The sequence below is a fragment of the Helianthus annuus genome, chromosome 1 (genome assembly GCF_002127325.2).
Source record: "Helianthus annuus cultivar XRQ/B chromosome 1, HanXRQr2.0-SUNRISE, whole genome shotgun sequence".
Lineage (NCBI taxonomy): Eukaryota > Viridiplantae > Streptophyta > Magnoliopsida > Asterales > Asteraceae > Helianthus > Helianthus annuus.
Genome location: NC_035433.2, coordinates 116125664 through 116130192, shown reverse-complemented (window position 1 = coordinate 116130192; position 4529 = coordinate 116125664). Strand labels below are relative to the sequence as shown.

At 36.1% G+C, this 4529-nt stretch overlaps 1 long non-coding RNA gene across 1 annotated transcript; it reads left to right on the top strand.

Annotated features, from left to right (window-relative positions):
• The first annotated feature begins 225 nt into the window (after nt 1-225).
• LOC110938595 lies at nt 226-1743 on the top strand. The gene is made up of 2 exons (XR_002591521.2): nt 226-262; nt 1013-1743. It is a non-coding gene; the product is annotated as an uncharacterized LOC110938595 (long non-coding RNA).
• The last annotated feature ends 2786 nt before the right edge of the window (nt 1744-4529 follow it).

Sequence of the window (4529 nt, the reverse complement as noted above, 5' to 3'; positions counted from 1 at the left end):
CCTAGACTATGATAACTTGTCACGATTCTAATGGAACCTTGTTCCATGAAAACATCTAAACTCCTTCGAGTTTCCTAGTGTCAAGAACAAGCATCATATGTACTAAATGATTATTTTCCATGTTATTCTCATATCTTATTTTTATGTTGTTTTAAACACCGAATCTCGACTCTAAACATACTTGAACTTTATCCCTTATACATTCGGACTCTAAATCTCTACTCGTCAACAATTGGATAATCGGAAAACATATGCAAACTTTGTGAGTATACTCGTACTTTTCCCCTTTTACTTTTACCACTTTTGGGGTGTAACATGTTTACCTATTGAAACTTACACATGAACTTTTGTCTAAACACATGAACATTCCTATAACATGCTTGTATATGTGATGGCTTGATACTTTAAATTTGGGTGATTCTTATGTCTTGAACTTATCATTAACTTCGTACGAGCCAAACCTTGACATATGTAGCGCTATAGGATTAACGACCCGCCTCTACTGAAACTTTGGTTATGTCATGAGCAAGTTGCGTTTTCTTGGTTTGATATGTTATGCACATGCCATATTTAATGTTTATCTTGAATCGCATGCTTGCTATGAGGAATTGTTCACACTTTTATCTTATGCTATGTATGTACCAAACTTGTATACTCGCCTTTGCTTTCGCATTGAATTATTTTAAACATGTTACAGGTTGATGAGGACGATGCTAAGAAAAGAAGTAGCGTTGATGCCTAGATACACATATAGACGTTAGGGTTTAATATGTTGTATCAAATTTTGTTGTGTTATCATGTTGTTATGTTAAACTTGTTGTATTTGAATTTCTTGTAATGTTGACTATTTGAAGTTATGAAATGAAATGAAATTTGGAATTTCTAAATATTGTCACTGATGTGGGGTAAAATACACATATTTGTCCCGTGTAAATTGTATAATTATTGTATAAGTTTTATTTGTTTTCATTTAGTTTTTAGTATTATATTATATTGTTTTGTGTTTTGCTAGGTCCTGGTGCAAATGAAGCAAAAACGAGTGATATGGAAATAACTAGCCAGTTGGGCAGAGTGAGGTGCCAGTGACCGAAGTAAAATTGTTGCTATTTTCTGTGAGCGGGTTGAGTCAACTATCTCTATTTTAAAAAGAGGGACTATTATTGCAATAAGCAGAAAGTTGGAAATTCATTATAATGGTTAGGAAAAAAGCAAGGACTATAGTTGCCAAAGTATGAAAGTGGTGTTAATTCCACCACTAGAAGACAAAACGAAAGAAAACATATGCAGATCTTATAATTCTCGTTGAATTAGGAATTGTTGACTTTTTGGGCTGCACATGTTACGTGAGATATGGGCTGTGTTTGTTTTGTGGGCTAACTCATCGTAAAGAGTAAAAAAAAGGGAGGCTGCATATAATATAAAAAAACAAGACGGCTGGTAAAAAGAGATACGCAACATCGACATTAGACATAAGATCAGAGGCAGTTGGACGAATTTGAAGGAGATCTTTGGCGAAAGAATTCAAGGCTAGGAATCATTGGAAGCGAGCGGGTTTGAAGCTTACGGGTTCTATCTTCTCAGTTTCTTTTGTTTTCTTAGTTCTTTGTTCTTTGTTCTTTAATTCAATGAACTCAGTTATGCGACTTTGTTTATTTGTTTTTAAGACCATGATTCTTGGCTAAAATTTTAAGCCACCTAGATTTGATAAATGGATTAATATAAAGTTTTTACCGTTTTTGTTAATTGCATGATTGTTATCGGTTGATTGTGTTTAGTAAGCAGTTTGATTTAATGGTTTGATGTGTATGCATACTTTAATTTGGTTTATTATTATTATTTGCTTTGTATGATTCTTAGTGACGGTCTATATCACAACATAGAGTCATATTAGGGTTTAGGATTTTGGTGAGTGTCTATATCACGTAAGAAACCTTAACTCTTTAGGGTGAAATTGCGCAATAACCCCTAGAAGTAATTGATAATAATTTGCTAAGTCTTAGTGTTCTACTAGTCCTAATACCTGGGAAGTGAGGGGCTATTGGTAGGTCTTACCCGGCGAATTGCTTTAGATAGTCCTTGGAAAAGGTCATGTCTTGGTTTACCTGTCGGTTTTATTAGTCTATCAAGTCAAATTGATTACTTCAAACTACCCTAGATCTATGATTGGGAAAGAGTAGGTCAACATTAGGGTACTTACACAATAATTAGACAACTGGGAAGGCGTCTAATAACCGGTAGGATTAACGGCCTAGGTAGTTCCACAGGTTTCTCCTTGAGAAGGGTCGAGGGGCTTAGTTGGTTCTTAATAGGTTTAGTATCATATGATCCCGGTTCCATAACTCGTGCATTTAACTTAATCGGTAATATCTTAAAAACAATCCAGGATTCTTGTCTAGGTGGTCTCGCTCTCCATATAAGAAAAGCCCTTAGCCTTCATTCGTCTTTAGTCTAGCTTTAGTTAATTTAGTAGTTTAATACAGATTTCCTAGATTTTCCGTAACCCCCCCCCCCCAACCAATTAAACAGTTAGAGTCTGTGTCAGTCTAGGTCTAGATAGAGTCTAATTAGCGTAATTAGAGAGTCTCGTAGGTTCGATACTCGGACTTACTGTAGCTATACTGCATTGATCGGTACACTTGCCGGTTGCGTGGTTTAGTTTTAGATCGAGTCTAAGTTTATAAATTTAAAGCTTAGAGTGTCTAGATTAGGTTAATTTTAGTAGTTTTTATTTAACCACTTTTAGCACATCAAGTTTTTGGCGCCGTTGCCGGGGACTCTTGGCGATTGCGTTTATTAGCTTTGATTAGACCTAATTGACAAATCTGTGCTACTTGTATAGTTGTGTAAATTTGTTTTTTTCTTTGTTTTAGTTAGTTTTCTTTTTTTCTCTCTACCTTGTTCTGCTCTTTCTACTCTTTTAATGGCAGGTAATCCTATTGACCTGGATATCTCTAATGATGAGACTTATCCCACCGAACCAATATGGGATTTGTCAGATGAAGAGGATGAGGAAAGTGAGGATGAGCTGTTTTGGGAGAGAGAATTTGCGGATGAGTTAGAGGGTTTGCCTGTAGATAAAGAAGTAGGTACGTTTGATCCGGAGGGTGACCTTGCGTACTTAGAAGCTTTACTTGCAGGAAACCCAATGACGGACATCAAACAAGAAGAAGTGGTGGTGGAAGAGGAAGAACACCACAGCTGGCCCGTGGTACTGATAGCGAATGCAAGAAAAAGTTCCAAACCACGGGAGAAGGAAATGATAAGAACACCTGGGATCGTGTTTCAGCGGCTCCTGCCAGGTAAGTTCAAATTTTTGTGTTCTAACCCGTTAAAAATTTTAAAATCATTTTATAATTCCACCATTAAATTTTTAACTGTTTATGAGAAACGGGTGGAACTGAACGGGTTAGACAGGGTTCAAATCAAGGAGAAACCTCCTGATTAAGTTCAAGTGTGGGGAGGTTTTGTAGAGTTTGTATTTTGAGTCGTAGTTTTTGTATATTGAGTCTTAGTTAGAAGTTTTTGAGTCGGTTTTTAGAGTCGGTACTGCTTTGGGTTTTGTTTTGTTGTGATTGTGCAGGTTTGGATTGTACCACCCGTACTCAATCTCCATTCGGGTGATTTCGGAGCTGCCTTATTGATATAACCCAAGTAGACTAGGCAACGATCGCGGAGGAAATGCTATACGATCGTTCGTTGGATTAAAGACTCATACAGCTGGCACTGACTTTTGTCCTAACCAGCTAAGTCTTTTCCAATTCTCTCTGTATTTTATTTATTTCTTATTTATTTTTAGTTTCCGTCTCTGCATTGGGGACAATGCAAATCTCAAGTGTGGGGATGGGTAACTGTTTTTTAGGTTAGTTTGAGTCATAAAAAGAAAAAAATAATAAAAAATTGAAAAAATAAAAAATCCAAAAAAAGTTGAAAAATCAGAAAATGTCTTTTGAATAAATAAGTTTGCAAAATTAATACGGAAAATGATAGAAAAGATGGGTTTTTATTCGGGTTCAAATAATGATAATATGAGATTAAATAAATCGAGCTTGTGTCTAGTTAGGGATATGTGGATAGGCTCGGGTTTGGTTTTAGGTCCCTTTGAGTTAATACACCTTAATTGTCGGTCTGCTAGTGGGTTTTCGCCTGGGAGATATGGGAAACTACAACCGCCAATAATAACATAAGGGATACCGTTATAAGTTAAAGCCGTTACAGTTTGTGATCATGCGGAAAAAAAATAGAATAAAAAGTGAGCTAGAAACTAAATGAAAGTAGTCATTCCTATGTAGTCTGGGTTGGGGATAGTGACTCTACAGCCGGATTACCGCTAGGGTGTGTGAAATCGACCGTGCAAAGCAATAAAAAGAAAAAAAAAATAATAAAGTACCGAAACTAAGTAGTCTGTGGTTGGGGATAGCGACTCTACAGCCGGACTGCCTCTTGTTTTGGGAAAGCACCGTCTTGACTCACGATGAAAAAAAAAAGAAAAGAAAAAGAAAAAAAATGAAAAAAAAAAGAAAAATTTTTGA